This window comes from Protopterus annectens, chromosome 7.part0, assembly GCF_019279795.1.
Source record: "Protopterus annectens isolate FY-2018-M chromosome 7.part0, PAN1.0, whole genome shotgun sequence".
Classification (NCBI taxonomy): domain Eukaryota; kingdom Metazoa; phylum Chordata; order Ceratodontiformes; family Protopteridae; genus Protopterus; species Protopterus annectens.
Window position 1 is genome coordinate 894,119,450 of NC_056739.1, and position 19,112 is coordinate 894,138,561.

Below are 19,112 nucleotides of genomic sequence, written 5' to 3' on the forward strand. Positions count from 1 at the left end.
TAGTCTAAATCCTGTAACAGGAGTTCATTTTTTTCCTTGACGTGTATACCATTATAAACAGTACACCTTGGGTGAGCAAATTTTTGTTTTAGCAATCATTAAGAAAATTAAATAAAGAAATAAAAAAATATATAAAAATAAATTTGTCTTTATTCTTTCAAGACAAATATGCTTTGTCGCAGAAGCTCACCTGGTGTCAACAGAAAACAATATACAAAATCACTGGCAAGATAACCTACTAAACTGACTGCAACTTATGTAAAATGAACTGAAGGAAAATTTTATTGTACACAAGTATCTTACCTGTTATATTGCAGATCGTGGCTCAGATGAGAGGACATGATCCAGCAAGATGGATCCACGTATATAAGTTTTAAAAAGATGGGAAAGGACCTTAGGCTGATTCATGTCCTTGACAGTCTACAAAAAAATCCACTGTAGCTTGACAGAATCTAAAACTTTTGATTCTGTGGCAATCACACTTTCTTCCTGACAGCACAGCCATCCTCCTGCTGTAATGTCCACCTTCTTTTGCTTCAGACATTCATATAGTGTTCAACTTTCCTTGGGATAATACGAATTGAACCAAATGTTTCCTTGTAACTTGTTCTTCAGGCAAAGAGCCGGGCAGTTACCAGCAGAATCCTTGTCAAAGGAAGGGCCTTAAATATTTTCACCCTGTCATGTCTTAATTAACTGTACTTCCTGAGTTTAATGTAAAAGAGGAGTATCTAACCTCCTCCCTTTGGGGCTACTTCAAGAGAAACTTTAAGAGTTAAATGAAAACAGTAGAATTTGGTTTGTAATGTTTCAGATTAGGACATTGTTGCTATCTGGTTGATTCAATGACTATGTTTCTTTTCTAAAGCATATATATAAATGCAGTAGTATGTTATAAAGGCAGTAGTATGCAGTGTGCAACCAGAAACATTCAGAATAAATGTTGCTTGCTCCCCACAAAATGAATATCAGTCTCCAAAGCCTATAATGCACTTCTTTTCTAAAAATTACATAGTCTGTAGGGGTTCACAGGTAGTTTTAATGAGCATAAACTTACATTTGTTTCAACAGACTAAAACTTTTGCATCCAAAGAAATAAGTGGCCCCACTGGGGTAGATGGGGTACAGGTACCTACTAACCAGAAGGGTGGAACTATTGTGCCTATATATCAAATAATATGCCAGAGATTTTGAGCTGCTCAAAACTGAATATTAAAAGAAATAAAATTCAAAATCAAATATTAAAATTAATAAAATCATGTAAATCACATATAGCTTCCTGTTTATACCTGTAAAAATCCAGTGAAAATTCCTCAAGTGACTCAACTTTGTTGTGGTATAAAGATTGTTGATTTTTTCTCAGAGCAACAGTGGCAATATACTGGGTTACAATATATCTACAGAGCTATGTCACCTGACATCATCCCAGAACATTTGCAATGTGTCAAGTCAGCAAAGTGTTGCACAGCGCACAAACTACAAATTATTCAGTAACAACAGATCATCATTCCCATCTCCATGCTTTCATGAGGTCAGTATCCAGCGGATAATATGATACCTCCCAAACAACTGACGCCCCAAGATCAAGATACAAAGATTCATGGCTTTTTTTTCTTTGTTTTGCTTTTCTTGAGGAGGTGGGTTATTGTTTCACCATGAAGAAGCTGATTTGAGGGAGCCCAGAGGCCTGAACATATGAAAAGAATTGAACTGTCACCTGCTGAGAGACCTACTAATACAAAACAAACCAGTTGAAATTATGTGTGTGTGGATAATACAAAAAATATACTTGGATCTTGATATTCTGACTCATCTGGGAGACTGATTACATATATTTGGAATTTCTTTATACTTAATTCAGGGCTGTTTATTGATTATCTGTCTGATTCCACCAGATACTCAAACTGTAAAATCATGAGAGTACCATCAAAGCCAACCTGGAGAGGAGTTAAAATGAGGAACAGAGGATCAGCAGTTTAATAGAATTTTACAGGGCCTGCTTTTCTCACCAAAGTAGTCACCAAATAACCACACATACTTATCCTGTGAAATGGATCAGTACGAAGACTTCACCTTTGTGCTCGGTTGTATATTATATACTGCAATCAGGAAGTAAGGAATCTGTCAGGGAGGTGTTGATAGAAGAGGCATTTGCTGCATCCATGGTGACAAAAAGGACTTTTCTTAATACAAGGTGCAGTGAACTCATTCTTTATTTTGTGTTTATCTATATTGATTTCTACATATCTATAAATATAGGTACATTTATATCTTCTTCTTTCAGCTTTTCCCGGTTAGGGGTTACCACAGCGGATCACCTGTCTGCTCATGAATGACAGTGGAGTTTTATGGTATTGAGTTGCCAGCCTGGCACCCAACCTTCCACAGAAGCCACACACACACACACACACTCACACCTAGGGCCAATTTAGAGTGTCCAGTCCACCTACAGCATGTCTTTGGGATGTGGGAGGAAACCAGAGTACCCAGAGGAAACCCATGCAACCACAGGGAGGACATGCAGACTCTGCACAGAAGGCTCCCCAGCCAAGAATCGAACCGGAGAACCTCTTGCTGTGAGGTGGTAATGCTAACCGCTGCACCACTGCGGCCACCCAGGTACATTTTTTATCTATATGTCTATATATCTAATTTAGCTACCTATCTCTCTCTCTCTCTCTCTCTCTCTCGCTCTCTTTGTCTAGCTTTACATGTGTCCTCTAGCTAGTTGTCATCATCATCATCATCATCAACCTCCTTTTTCCCCATTTTCTACATGGAATTGGGGTGTCATGTCAGCTGTCACCATCTCTCTCGATTCAGTGCCACTCTCCTGCCTTCTTCAGCACTCATGCCTGACTGTCCCAGGTCTTCTCTCACACAATCCATCTACCTCTTTGCTGGATGACCTCATTTCCTCTTGTCGTATTCCAGTCTGTCCTAACCCATCTTCACCCGATTTTCTTCTGCTTTCCTGACCATGTGCCTGAACCACCATAATCTGTTCTGTTTGACTTTTTCTGCAATTGGAGCTACTTTGACTTCAATTTTTATATCCACATTTCTTCATCTGTCCCACAGTGTACATCCCACCACCTGTCTCAGGCATTTCATCTCCATCACCTCTAGTTTCCTCATCTGCTCTGCCTTTGCTGCTCAGGCTTTTGTAGCATACAGTAGTGCAGGTCACACCACTGTTTGTACACCTCAATTTTCAGCTTCTTTGGCATTCTTCTGTCATACACTACACTTATTGGCTGCAACCCCTCTGATTCTAGCTTTGACCTCCTCATTCAGACTTTGCTTCTCCTCAACCAGCCATCCCAGACACTTGAAGCTGTTAACCTGTTGCACTGTTTTACCTTATACAGAGTCTACACAGCGTCTCTGACTCTGCCCTACAGAAATGCTGCACATCTGCAAGTCAAATGGGGCAAGATTCACTTGTTCTAGGCATCTCACCCTAGCCTGTCACATTAACAAACATGTTGGAGAGACAGATATATCCCCCAGAGAAGGCCACTCTTCTGGAATAAGCTCCTACTTCATGTGAAGCAGAGCTGCTCAATAACCCAATTTAATGCAACCTTGACAATTGGATGGGTGACCATAACTTCACCCCCGGTGTGGAACCTATGTATCTCATGTACAGAGGTAGTCAGTGCTGATCTTAGAATTGCTCTGCCAACAGTGACCATCTAACGATGGTCAGTTAGGCTACATGGGTTTTTTACATGGCTAGGCTTGTAAAGGTCCCAGGGCCATTAGCCTACTAACCTAACCTATGAACCTATCTTAATTCCTTAATTCTCAGCTTCCTCTGATTTACCCTAGTTGTAGCCATTGCAACTGTCGTATTTGTACTCAGTTTCATCCCATGTGCTTTCTATTTTGCATCCATTCCAACTTTGTTGATCTGTCCCCTCCAAACTGTTTGCTAATGTAGTCCACCACCAGTATGACTAGCAGTGGGCTCAGAACTGAATCCTGGTGTACACCTACTCCCACTGAGAAGCCATCTGTGTGACCAAACACTGTTTTTATTGAGTCATTGGGTCCTTGTACATAGCCTACACTAATTCTACCAATGTTTCTGGGACTTTAAACCACAGCAAGACTGCCCAAATCAGCTTTCCTGATACCTTGTCATATGCTTTCTCGAACTCTAGGAATGCCCAGTTGGACTCTTTCCTCATCTGTAACATCTTCTCAAGTATCTGTCTCACTATAACCATCAGGACAGTTGTGCTGCATCCTAATCTGAATCCATACTGCTCATCTCCCATGTTAGTTTCTACTACTCTGTGTATTCATTTATCAGTCACCCTCTCCAGAAATGTAATACAGTGTGATAGGAGTTTGATACCTCTATACTGCCCACAGTTGTGAATGCCCCCTTTTGTCTTGAACACTGACACTAGTATGTTTATTCTTCAGTCATCTGGGATACGCCTTTCTCTCAATACTGTTATGAGTACCTTCAAGAGCCATTTCTCCCCTATTTCACCCAACATCTTTTATCACATCTGCTGTGACCTCCTCTGAGCCTGCCGCTTTCCCTGACTTCATTTTCCTTAGTTCTATTCTTACTTCTAGGGTGGGCTCCTCCTGTTCTCTCATCATAGGCTGTGTCTGGGGCAGTACAGCTTCTGTGGGGTTTTCTTCATTTAAAAGATGCTGGAAGTACTCCTTCCATCTGTCTTTGATGTCCTCTGTAGTGGCGAGACTGTTGCTACAGACATCCCTTATGAAGGGTGCCTGACTGTCTTCATCTTTCTGTCTTTGCCTTGGAATCTGATATAGTTTTGTTGTGCCGTTATGGAGTCACTTTCCAGAAACTGCTAGAGTGTATCTGATGCCTTGTTCCTTGCTTTTGCAACTCCTCTCTCAGTCTTTTCTATCTCCACTTTTCTTTGCTCTACTTATTTCTTTATTTCCCTTATTTCCATACCTTGCTTGGCCACATATCTGTCATGCAGTCCTCACACATGTTGTTTTCAGTCAATACCATTCTTCTTCACATCTACCTGATTCCTCTTCTTCATGAGGTACTTGAGCCCTGAGTAATTCCTTGAAATATTATGCTTCCTCTTCAGTCAACTTCCAGGTCTTCACCCTGGTTTCTGTTGATCTAGGAGCCTTCTCTGACCACTGCTTGCAGCTGATTGTGGCAACCAGTCGTTTATGCTGTGGGCCAACTATTTCACTAAGGATGACTTTGCAATCACTGATTCTACTCCAGTGCCTTTTCCTTACTAGGAGGAAGTCTACCTGAGTAGTATATAGCTTTAAATATGCCAATTGCTAGTTATAGGATGTTGCATGTCATGTGGTACACTTCTTTTTTAGTAGTAATAAAATGAAAGACCTCGCAGAGGCTGGAAACATATCCACAGTACCTGTGTTGTTTATTCAGCATCCTGGCAGTCATCCAAAAATAATGTGCAACAGAAGTGAAGAAAATGTAGTTATTTTAAGAGGTTATATGATTAGATGGACAGAGATATAATTTGCAGTTGGACAAATGTTCCATTTGCAAAGACCACATATCCTCCAATGTCAACAAAATATACATAATACTGGCAGTTTTCAATCCTGATTTTTTTATTCCTCACTGCAAAAAATAACAGAGAAGCTTGAAAAGGTACACTGTGCCATATGCATGTCCTAGGGAAGATGCCCTGAAGATATCTAAGATGGATACCTCCCAAGAAGTAAGGAAAGACAAAGACCGCAGCAATTAGAAGGTTGTGCAGGAGTTATTATCAGCTTAGGAAGAATTTTTTTAGCATTTGTTCTTTACAAGGGGGACAGGGTTCAGCATAGTATTTTGATGTTTGCTACAAAACCAAAGAATCAAACCAAAGCTGGCACACTTAGTGAATTGCATGATTCATTTACAGAAAAGCAATAGCGTCCAGCATAAGAAAAGATCAGACAAGAGCAACACAACTGACCTCATCAAAAGCTGTGGATGCATACAGAGATAGTCAAATGACAAATATGTAGATAAAAAATGAACCAAGAAAAATGGATGCATGTATGATTAAGATAAAATACAAGTTAAATAAATTAAGACTGCATTGTAAGCGCATTGGTAATGACAGCAGTTTCAGTGAATGCATACAATTAGAAAACCATTCACCAAAACTACTTTCATTGAACCTCAGAGAAATCTCTCTCTCTCTCTCTCTCTCTATATATATATATATATATATATATATATATATATATATATATAAACACACACACACACACACACACACTAGAACATGCAGCCATATGATATCAAGAGACACAAAGGCCATTTAATACGCTTAATAATGCCTTTAAGGGTGTATATAATTTAGAACTGATTGAATTTCTAGTAGTGGGAAGAATCTCCATCTGCAACACTGGGCTTCACAAAACCTCTGAGTGCCCCAATATTTCTCTATAATGTCCACTTTGTCAGACATTTTGTGTGTGTGTTGTGTGTGGATGTGTGTGTGTGTGTTTGCGGGTTTGTGTGTGTGTATGTATGTGCCCATGTGTGTATGTTTGAAGACTGTCTTTTTGTTCGATAAAAATCATACCAATGAATGCACCATTTCTTTAAGAATAAGTTGTCTTTAAGATGTATATTGTAAATGATGAAAGATGCAAGTCTGTATATTTTATTTTTAGACAAAACTATTAATCAAGGGGGACTTGAATAAATGTAGTGATATAACTCTATAGCAAATGTTTTACTTTATTGCTTTAGTACATACTATAATTTTCTTATATGTATATATAAATAAGTTTCTTCTCTTTCAATTTGCCCCCAAGGTCTACCTTACTAATGCATGATAATCCTAACATTGCCCCTGCCCCTAACCCTAATTGTGTACCTTGTCTTAAAACAGCCCTTTCCGTAACAGTACCATTGCACAAGACAACTTGGACATTCACCACATGCATTCACCCACAAAACACTAAAACTATCCCCTTACTTAACCCTTACTCTAAAACACAAACACTCACACATACACAATCTATTCCATTATGTCCCCTTACCTTAACACTAAAACACAAACGCACTTGCACATACATTAAACGTATCCCCTTACCTAACGCTGCTCTAAACATAATGCACACATACTCACACACAAGCTCCCAGCCTACAAAAAAAATTACTACTGCCTACCATGCCAGCAGTTACTCAACATCATTTCAGTTCACTTTTGTTAAATAAATGTGTAATTTACCAAGTGAACTATGACCATGTATATAGGGGTTCCCATGAGAATAGTTTTGCTATCTGTTCAGGCTTATGTACTATTTCCATTCTTTGTGAAACAGTTTAATGAAACAAAATGTTGTCACTTAGAGCTCAAAACAGACATCTCCAGCTCATAGTAATACTATGATATGATTCTCTGTTTCACTCTGAAATGAACTTACTGTCCTAAATCAGTTCCAGTCTGTACACTCCTAGGCATGGTTTTACAGGTCTTAGTCAACAAGTATTCCTTGCTGTAACTGATTCTAATCTAAACTTATTCAAAAGAAATTCCAGCAGGCATGCATGCATCAGATAGGTGTGACTCATCCAACTACCTCTACTATTTCTTCATCCCACCCAAAACTATCCCTCCCCTACCAAAATCTAATTTTCTCTCTAATATCTATTGTAGTATACTCTCCAATCTCAAATTTACTATTACCCTCTCCATGCATATTTTCCTAACCTACTAATGGCTAGTAGATATATAGGTTCATATGTTAGTACTAAGCTAACTGCCCTTGTGAGCCATTTTAAACCTAGCCAATTATCCCTTGTGAGACTCAAACCCTGCACCTTGTGTTTCTAAGGCAAACACCTTAACAATTAGGCCACTCTCCCAACCCTGTTACATATTTTGAAATGTTAAACCTACAATTGAGTTTATAACAAAAATATTCACTTTATGTAAATGTTGAAATTTCTGTATTGAATTATGTCTTTTCATTTTTGTAACATTGTGACAAGCCAATTGCAAATACCGTGGAGCTTATTTGTAAATGTTTAATTAGCTGTATGAACTATGTACTTTTGTAACGTGAAATGTAACTTGCAATTATTGTAGAGCTTTTCTCCCCAGGTCTCCACTGAAAATGGGCTCTTCTTAGCCCAGTGGACTTCCCAGGTCATCAAACTTAGATAAAATAAAAAAAATAAATAAATCACAGTTTATTACCTGTGTAATGCAACATAAAGAAACACACTTACCCCCCAATAGTGGAAGTTGTACCATTACATTCACCTGCCACAAGGTATTCCTTCTAAATAAAGGCAGTGCCAAATTGTCACAGATCAATATCAGCTGAGGTTGTTTCTGTTTCTCAGAATTCTTTAGAGCCTCTGAAAGAAATATCCCCCTGAATAAGGAAAACAGAGTTCAAATCCTGTTAACATTAGACTAACATTAAATATCCAGAAACATAGCCATAAGCAACCTCTCAAGCTTATTACACTATTTTAGCCAATAAACCATTTAAAAAATAGCTATACATTTTACTTCAGCAAAAAAAAAAAAAGTTTCTGAAAAATCTAAAGTATTCAATTTTCTGAATAAAATTTTTAAATACATATACACTAGTCAACAATTATGCGTTTGTGAATATCATAGTGTACATTTCTGAGACGTGTAAAACAGCATTTAGTGCTTTCATTGCATTGTTATGCTTGACCTTAGCACCCATTCCTAAAAACACTTCATTCAATAAAAATAAGGATGTCTTTCTGTGGTACTTTCAGACAAGCTGGTTCTGTATTGGTTCTGCAGAACTGTAGCTAATGAGGTGTTATGTACTTTGGCACTGGCTGCTGACACACCTTTTGCAGGTGAATTTCACTGGAAGAAAAAATGCATCAACAGCACTTAAACTAAAAAACTAAAGTAGCGATTTGTTTTTGTTTCTTAATTATTTCTGCTTTGAACACATTTACACAGTTTAACTATGATACTGTCTGCAATGCATTTAACATAATGATTAGGCTTCAACTTGCTCAGTGTGAGTCAGCCTAAGTGCTCTACCACGTCAGGTTGATGCCTACACATCCAGTGCTCTCTGCAATGTGCACACAGCAGTCTTCACAGCACTGTGCAAACAAATGTACTAAAAGGATTGTACACTAAAATGGATGCAATGAAAAAAAACTGAACATAGCGCAAAGAACCTAGTCCGGTTTTACTGACTCAGTCAGGTAAAACACCAGCAGGGTCATTGCTTTATAGCAACATGACAATCATTTATTTATTTTTACATGTTTACCACTCCTATGCTGACCTCTGCCTTAAGAAATTCACCAATAACCAAACAAACCCTATCTGCCCTGAAAGGCATGACATATCAGTATCCTCAGGCACTCATCACATGCATGTTTCTCTATGTTTCATTTTTTTTTTTTTTTTTTTTTTTTTGGTTTTGGCTATGTCTAGAGCAACACTGTAAAGTTAACTTCCCCTCCCCCAAAAAGTAATGAAACCTTGTCTGCCCATGTCCACATCAGTCTTCCCTTTGACACTGAAGTTGGCAGTCAAATCCATATCAGTTATTGTACAGGTATGTGCCCTCCTGTCATGCCACAGGTTTGTCATTAGCCTTACACATAATTTATTTGTCCATTTAAAATGAAGGACCTCCTATACTTTCATAACTGTTTGTATTATCTTGAATGCTTTGCTTACCACTAAACCTGGTATAAAAAACAGTGATATAAATACGCTTCTCTTTTAAATTTGATTAAATCTACCCAATTATTATTAAGGCACTCATTGAAGAATTAGCTACCCAGGTCATAAAAATTGTATTCCCTATATTTCTAAATGATGGCTATATACTCTCCAAATGGAAATTGGCATATAATATTTTTTTCTCAATTTTTTTTATTTTTCAAATACATTGGAATGAATTCCATAGTATTTATACATAACATCTTAAATAACTATGTACACTATTTACATTAGCCTGACACTACAACAGATCTTAATGTATATAGTTACTTTATAAGTATGTCCAATCCATTATCAGAGTGTCTGATCAATTATTGTATAGTGTCAATCAATGATAAGACTTTCTTCAAGGGTTGTTGATAAATAGCTTTGGATAAATTCTTAGTTCTTTAATTTTAATTTCCAATAATGCTGTGGTCTTTAGTAGGCTGTAGAAGTCTCCCAAAGTTGGTATTGTGTTTGTATTCCATCTTCTTGTTATATACTTCCTTGAAATTGCAAGTATAGTCCATACTAGATACATGTTTGACCTATTCAAATGAGGACCTTTCTTCACATTTAATAATACAAGAGCTTTAGTTAAAAAATGATTCATTAAATAAAGCTTGTAGAAAGTTATTAATACCATTCCGAAATGGCTTTATTTTAACACAATCAAAGAAAATGTGGTTCCAGTCTGCACTGTGTGCTTGCTCACATCTCCAACATATTCCTTTTATAGAAGAACTAATTTTACTAATTCTATCTGGGGTTAAGAATGTTCTGTGCAAGCATTTCCAATTAAAAACTTTCCAATATTGTGTAAAGGATGTATATTTTATCGATAATAAGATATTTGTTTTAATATCTTAAGTTAACTGTATTGAGTGTCCTTTTGTTATATATTTCTAATATGTGGTTTTGGGTGTTGTTTCATAGTTTATCAATATTTTCCCATGTCAAAGTCATTATATATGATTTCATAAATATATTTTGTAAATTTAGGTATTTCGTTAAATGAAGAATTGTTAATTATTCTACTTAAATCTTGTGAATATGACAGAATATTCTGTAAAGTTAGCCAGTCCTGTTGTAGAATTTTGTATGTTGTTTTTATTACTTGCATATCTAAAACTTTTAGTTCTTTGAAAGATTGGAGCCAACAAACAAATCATTTCTGTTCCCAGGAATTAATAATTTTTCTATATATTTTATGTGGACAGCTCTTTGTGACTATAAATGGTGTTAAAAGATCAAACTAGATTTTTAAATCGATATTTGCATTAATAGTTTTCCTAAATGAGTCAATGTAATAATTAATCATACAAGTTTTAGTGGGTTAAGTTATGTTATAATACATACTAATACATAATATGTGCCATGGGAAATTGTTTTTATCTGTTATTTGAATTTTTTTTGTAAATCAAATTCATTTATTGATATTACAGTTAGTAATTCTTTCCAATTTGCAGTGTAATTTGGACTTATCCAATCTGAGATTGTTTTAGATATTGATGCTTTTATATATGTTTCTGTATTAGGAAAGTGTAATTCTTCCTGTTTCTGTGGTCTGATATGATGTATTAAAGTTATTCTGTTTCTTTTAAGAAACTATAAAAATTTATTAGGCATGAATTTATTTCTTAAATATATTCCTTTCTGGTAACAGTTGTATTGCCAAGGCTATATATAGGATCTTGGGCAGTAAAACCATTTTTATTAAGTGTAGTCTATCTTCAAATGTTAATATTATTTTGATCCATTTTTCCACAGCGATTGTAATTGTATTGATGATATTATTGTAGTTTTTTTTTAGACTAATTCATTATTATCCTTGCATAACTCAATTCCTATATATTTTAAGGTATTTTCTTGTTTCCTTATGATGTGATCCCCCTTAGTATGCAGTTCTTTTTTTATTTAAACATTTTTTATATAAAAAACTGACCCAGTCCATGTTTCTTGGAATTGGCTTTTACAATAAACTTCCTTAAGACTTTCGAGTAGATTTTTTCTGTTTTGTGGAAGGTCTGATCCTATTTAGTGAAGTTTTGTATTTTTACTAGTTTTCAGCACTTTACTTACACACCCACAGTTTGTGTTTTCTCTTGCTAGGATTGTTTATGCCATTGGCATTTAAAGATAATAAAGTTAAATCCATCTCAGGTTATTTAGACTATGTATTTTTTGTTTTATTGTAATTATTAAACATTTTCCTCTGATAACTATAAAGTATATGTTTAAGCTTTTAAAGGAAATTATCAGTTTTATACTTTGAATGTTTACCAGTAAAGTAATGTTTTGGTCAGGCATACTAAAAATGTTTTTTGTGAAATAAATTTAAATTAATAAATGTTAACAAGACTAAGATCAGCACTAGCCATCATTAGAAAATCATTCCTAATCTGATGAATAAACCTAAGTCCATCAGATTCCAGAGCATCTAAGTTCTACAAATTGAATTATCATATGGAGAATATTTATAATAGGAATACGCAATATTTATATTATTTTGAACAGGTATAGTACTATTGTAGATTAGATAGAATTCTAATACAATATAAATGTCTACTTATTGTATAAGCAATTAATATTTACTTGAAATATAGATGACAAGCAAGTCAATAATAGTAAAGCAGGATGTATCATATATAAAACCTCAGTAAAAGATTATAGGACACAGTTATTTAACATATTCACCCTTATTGATGAAGTCTTTCAAAATGTATTACTTTATATAAATTGATGGTAATAATATTTATACCTAATGTTTATAATACAATGTATTTTACTGGATATATCAGAAGTTATATTTCATTTTTTGCCAGCATTTAAGTAATCACTTTGTTGCTAACTTACTTAAAGCATCAAGTTTGTTTTATGTAAACATTGATGAAAGTTAGTGCATTTTAATTATCAGTGCATCCCTCTTCCCCCCATTTCCTACACATAAGGATTTTCATATCTGTCATTTGTTATTATAAAATGAGTGAAATTATAGGTTAAAAACAACAAATTCACTTATTGTGATTAATGATTACAAGTTCCCTTTCCATATTCATAAATTGCCATTTCATGGCATATACTGAGAGATTTTAGATTTAAATTGCAACATTCTATTTTGTATAATCAGCAAAAGTTAAACTGAGTGATTATTGTCAATTTAATACTATTTGTTCAGAATGGGATTGTTACATTCTGTGACATTCCTAGTTCAGGCTTCTATTGTTTCCCTTGAACAACTTTGGCAGTTTGATGTCATGTATAAAATATTAATTACCTTGGTAACAGCTTAAGTATTATGTATGGTCAAGATGGGTTACAAAACCACAATTCAAGTTAAAGCAATTATATGACTTGTTATGCACATTTACTTATATGAGAAGATCATCATGCTTCCCCTTGATGTTCAATATAGTGTATGTCATTTATGACAAGTTAAAACAGTAGTGTTATTATACACAAGCCCATGTTATTAAACTGAGTGTCTATTGTCAATTTAACACTATTTGTTCAGAATATGATTGTTACATTCTTTGACATTTCAAGGTCAGGCTTCTATTGTTTCTCTGGAACAACTTTGTCAGTTTGATGTCATGTATAAACATTAGTTATCTCGGTAACCACTTAAGTATTATATATGGTCAAGATGGGTTACAAAAACTACAATTCATGTTAAAGGAATTACATGACTTGTTTGCATATATACTTATATAAGAAAATCATTATGCTTCCCCTTGATGTTCAATTTAGTGTGTATAATTTATGACAAGTTAAGACAGCAGTGTTATTATACACAAGCCCATGTTATTAAATCCTGTCTTTAATATCTAAATTCAGCAGACTGCTTCATCTTATATGCCTAGTATATATTTTATGTCTAGATTTACTAAAATCATACATTACATAACTGTTTTTTTTTTTTGTTGTTGCTTAGTTATTTGAGAGACCACAAGCTGTAATGTTTATTCTTATTATTAGCTCCTTCCAAGCATGTTTATACAGTCCATAGACTTTAAATTATGAGACCCTTCTTGTTTCTTATAATTATATTTCCATCCTTACATATACACATATCAGTACTTCAAATACGGGGAACAATACCAATCCAATTTTGCCAGAATACCATTAACTAGTTTATGTGGTGTGTTTCCACGCTGTTCTTAAAATATCCAAACCAATATTTGTCCTGTTCCATTTTAACAGCCTGTTCCATGCAGTGGCCACTCTGCCAGTGAACCACTCAACACTCCTTCCAGTCCCACAGATATTTCCATGAAGGAAATCTGATGACTCTCTAGCACTTCCAGGCAATCCAAACACCCATAGAATCAGCTATCCCCATATGCCCAACACATCCAAGCAAGTTCACCTCCCAGACCACTGCAAAGGGTTCTGCACAAGACCAAGTGCTCTTAGTCTTTCACAGTAACTCAGACTTCCACTCTTATGTAAGTCCTTAATGTGTTTGGACCAAAATACATTTTAAATATAAAATTGCACTTATTATTCATTTATTTATTTATTTTAATCAATAATCAACTTAATGAGCTAAACAAAGTGTTGGAAGACCATCAATATGTGTACATGTGGTTTAAAACAGCCCTTTTGTTTTATATATATATATATATATATATATATATATATATATATACACACACACACACACACACACACACACACACACACACACACACACATATATATATATATATATATTTTTTTTAAAACAAAAAACATTGCCGAGTATCATCTTGGAGGCTCCTCAGAGCCATTAAGCATTATCATCACTCTGTCTCTATTACCATAGCAACCTGGGAGTGTATGTTTCTGTTAGAGTGTCTGTGTACTGCATACCAGAGGCTCATGATGCACCTGAAGCAAAGCTTCATTTCACTGCAACTTCAAGCCTAAATTCCCTCTCTTTCAGCAAGGCACCAGCCAGGAAAAAAACGAAGAGCAAACAGATAAAAAAAAAAAAAAAAAACAAAAACTCCCAACAAGCCACCACAACAAGAGATAACACATTCTTCAAGCCTTCCCACCTCTCACTCAGCAGATGTATAGATACACTATTCTCTGCCAAAATATCCCAAATCACAGTTTTATCCAGTCCCTTCCCCTGGATCCAGGCTAAAACACCAAATGTCTCTTCCTAATACACAAGCATCTGTAAACCTCGATCACAAGCTGCAACCCACAGCTTCCCGGAGATGAAAATGGCAACATACAACAGTTGCCAGACACAGCTGCGTCCACACACACACACACCATGTCAGGCTTAATCAAACAGCACCCGAAGCTATGATACCTACCATAACTGATATTAACTATGTTTAGACAGAATAATAATGACATTTGTACTAGCTGTCAGACACGGCTGCATCCACGTACACCATATCAGGATTGATCAAACAGCACTCGTAGCTGTGATACCTGCCGTAATTTATATTAACTATATTTAGAAAGACTAATGATGACATGTGTACAAAACGCTTGCTACTATTATTTAACCAGGATATACATGACATTTCTAAATCATACTTTAACTGAAGAAGGCATTAGTCTCCATGACAGCATTTGTTTTTCAAAACACTCTACTGTTACTGCTATTATATATGATGTTAATTTGTTACATTTGACTCTGAACTCTGATGAATGGTACCTTGTTGAATTAGTTAATTAATTATAAGTAAAACAATGAAGCATGACAAGATAAGTATTAATTGAGTTCAAGCAGGGGAATAGAAACTTCTATGTTTATATTATATGTTGCTTTGTTTGGCTTCTATATAATGTAAATAGTAACCCATCTTGACTTACCTTTGTTTGTGAAGAATTATTGGACTCTTTGAACATTCTGAATAAATCATTACTGTTTCTCAGTTGTTTAAGAAACCCTCCTTTTTTTAAATAAAAACAGATGACAAGTGATGCACCATATCAGTTGATACTTTGAGAGATGTAGTTGTAAAAGTAATTTTTTTGGGTCAGCTATCTTGGAATCATTTTTTTGTTTCTTCTTTCTGGCATCAGTCAAAGGATTTGTTTATTTTATTCTTTTAAGAGTAGGGGCCATCCATTCCATTTCTTCTGGGATAGACACTATGTTGTTTTTGATGAAGGCATACAATATTCTCATGTACTAGAGAGACATGTGGCACTATTGGGTCCCAGTTCAAATTCCACAGATTATAATGATTATACTAGAAAGCAGCAAATAATGAACAGTGCTTACTCATCCTGTCTGAGATACTGGAAAATAAAAGGACTGAAACCAAGCTCATACTCCCCACAATCTTTGCTTTTTACTTTTTTCTTTTTTCTCTTAGTTTGTTTTAGGTTTTTAAACTGTTTGGCATTTTTATTTTTATTCTCATTGTTTATTTTTTGTGTTCTACTAACAGTTAAGCTGCTATATTGACCTGATAAAATAACTGTTTGCAAGGGTTAGAAAAAAAAGGTTGGAAGTACAAGGCATTATCCACCCACACTTTGGCTTGTTCATCTTAGATCTCCATCTGTGGGGTCCAAGCTGGACTGATCCATCTGCTGACCTATACAGTCATTATTCTTAGCTTTGAAATAATGAACATGGAGGACATATATTAAGCTGTGGATGCAGTATCTCTTACTACCCCTTTGTGTAATATCTGCTGTATCATGTTCTGAAGTCAGTTATTTATCATTTTTCGGATAAATAGTATATTAAAATACATTTACATTCTTCACTGTGTTATTGCAAATATTTCACATGCGATAATATTAATGTAGTGTGCAGTTATTTACATTATGTATAAACATTTAAACACTGTATGTATGAGCTATTACTTTATCGTCTTTTGCCAAATGGCCAATGTCATGTCTAAGAAAGGGTTCTTGGATTATACCATCAACATAGTTAACAATTAAATAAACACATACATAAATAATATTAAAGTTAATACATACAAGTAGAAAGGATGCAAGGTATGCTCCTCAACATTGGTGGGTACAAAAAAATGAAGCATCCTCACAAAATATGCTCTGAAGTTGTGTCTTTCGGCTTTCCCCGGTTAGGGGTCACCACAGCGGAACTCTCGTCCACTAATGATTGGCAGTAGATTTTTATGTGCTGGCTTGCCGGGCCTAATGCACAACCTTCAACGAAGGAACGCCCATTCATGCATGTCGCCACACAGAAGACGCTCTAACTGAGAATCGAACGGGCAACGTCTAACTGTGAGGTGACAATGCTGTCGCAGCACCACCACCGCAGTCTAAAAATATGCTCTGAAGTGTGTTTCCAAAATCACTTTTTTTGTTTTTAGCACAGTTTATTTTCCAAAGTGTCAGGACTGTATGTTGCATTTAGTTTGTCTAACCTAATAGCCTTCTGTGGAAAGGCTTACAGAAATACTCCAGGATAAAAAGGTATGCACAAAAATGAGTTGAATTCATCAGTTTCTGCATTGATTCAGTAACTATTAAAGATATTCTTCAACCCTGACAATTTCCATACACCCAACTGTAGGATCTTAAACGAGGATGCACTGCTACATTTTATTAAGAATGTTTGATTTAGTTTCTGACATAACTGTAATAAAGAACAAAACAGGCATGTAATTACATCCTAAATAATTAAACAAGAAGTGTATGGTGCAAAGAACTTGAATCATGTAGCTTTTGTCAGAAATTATTACATTGTCACATGACTCTATCCTGGGTTCTGGAGTCATCTCATGATTAAGTATATACTAAAAGTTGGTTCACAACATTTGTTGGTGATTTTTAAAATTAGCAGCAAAATTAGCAATAGAGAATTACTTTATCTGTTTATTTTATACATGAATGGTCTACTGGAAACAAAGGATCCATCACAATTGAAAAGGGAATAACTAGAAAGCATAAATATTATAATAAAACAAAATTTTTAGAGGAATTACTGACCTTAGTCCAACAGCTTTCATGTGTATGTCAGAATGTTTATATCCCCAAGAAGGTTGCTATTTGTGGCTAGTGTAGTGTTTGAGACTTTACAGTAGCTTTCATTCATCCACACTGCTAATAGTCCGCCAAGTATTCAGTCACACATGTTCAGGTGTTCAGACATGCAAAATATCGACGCAAAACCATTGAAAACTCTTACACTGACACACAACTATATAGTAACCAAGTTAATAAAACATAAAATAAAAAAATTAACCTGGGCCAAACTGAACTAAAGGCTTTAAGAATTCCTACAACCCCTAGACAACACTTTTAAATCATCCTTTAATCACCTTGATACAAGATGTCAGGAATTTAGACTTCCCGGTAGACCTATGGGCTAACCTAAAACTATTCCTGAAGGTCCCAGGTACATGGTGCTAAAGGAAAATCTGGCAGATGATGCTGCAAAAAAAGGAATACTTAAGCTTAATGTCCTTCAGTATCTAGATTTTGAAAGACTGTAAAATTTAAATGTGTAAGAAGTGCAAAGGTCAATCAGGGATTCCTTGTTTCAAAACAAGCTACATATACTGAACAACATATGTGACTGTTAGTTTAATTTCTCTAAGTATTTTAGGTTTTTAATACCATGACATGAAAAAAATCCCATTCCTAAGTCAAAGAAACTATGATTAAAGTTCATGAAATTTGTATTGTTTCAATATTTGATATCATCCAAGTGTTCTTTGCAGCACCTGCAATGTGCTTAATACTAATTACTTCTTACAGAGTTACATGTATCAGCAACATATCTAAATACAGCTATAAATTATTTTTATGAGACCCATTGTTCCTGCTTCTATTGGAACTGTCTAGGTATCTTTCTTCCTCATTGCCCTCATTTCCATCTGCAAATCCTGGTATTTTATGACTTTGAGTCTCTCTGTATGTAAGACACTGTAGTCACTGGGTGTAGCAATTTCAATGATCAATGCTACTTTTGTCTTCTTTTCTTGAACTACTATATTTGGTTTTCTTGCATCTGTTTTTTGAACTGTTGATAATAGGTGATCCCAAGTATTATAAACTTCATAATTTTCTAAAATGCTTTCTGGCTCACGTTTCCAATACTTCTTAGCTACTTCAGAATTATAACGTTTGCACAATCCCCAGTGCAACAGTCTTGCCACATTATTATGCCTTCTAGTATACAGGTCTTCTGCCATTAGTGTATCACACCCAGAAATAATGTGCGACTGTTTCCAATTCTGTTTTGTAAAACCTGTATTTGTCTGTTTCCTCGACATGCTCAATGGAGTTTGTAAACCAATGTGTGCATAGTCCACTATCCTAGGACATCAAAATTAACATTTCATTTTTTGGTTTAAATTCACCTCTCTTTAACTATTCCTACATTCGATCCGATCAGCATAAGGTTGTTCAGGAGATTTTTATACTTGCAAATATATTTATGCATTTTCC

The 19,112-nt window shown here is 35.2% G+C and overlaps 1 protein-coding gene across 3 annotated transcripts in view; it reads right to left on the reverse strand.

The window, feature by feature from the left end:
• The window catches only part of GRM2 (glutamate metabotropic receptor 2), a 1,030,381-nt gene that overhangs the window by 702,229 nt on the left and 309,040 nt on the right, over positions 1-19,112 (reverse strand). For 2 of the 3 annotated variants that reach the window (XM_044077477.1, XM_044077478.1), the window contains exon 3: positions 8,234-8,382. The exons of the other annotated variant lie outside the window; for it this stretch is intronic. The gene's annotated coding sequence lies outside the window, so the exon portion shown is untranslated. The remainder of the gene's footprint in view (positions 1-8,233; positions 8,383-19,112) is intronic. 3 annotated transcript variants of the gene reach the window in all.